Source organism: Belonocnema kinseyi, chromosome 1 (assembly GCF_010883055.1).
Source record: "Belonocnema kinseyi isolate 2016_QV_RU_SX_M_011 chromosome 1, B_treatae_v1, whole genome shotgun sequence".
NCBI classification, from domain to species: Eukaryota; Metazoa; Arthropoda; class Insecta; order Hymenoptera; family Cynipidae; genus Belonocnema; species Belonocnema kinseyi.
Genome location: NC_046657.1, coordinates 38,358,611 through 38,358,821, shown reverse-complemented (window position 1 = coordinate 38,358,821; position 211 = coordinate 38,358,611).

Genomic DNA, 211 nt, shown 5'->3' with positions numbered 1-211 from the left:
CCTTTATTGCACTCTGACATCAAACCACAACTTCACCGCATTGTCATCCTGGGAATTTTCAAGTACACCCAGCAAAAAAAAATGCCAAAGCGTAAAGCCTCAAAAATTACAACAAACTCCGAATCGGAATAGGATTCCGATGAAAATGATGAACGTATCATCATACCTAATCCAGATTACTCTGGCTCTGATGGAGATGATTCATCAGATG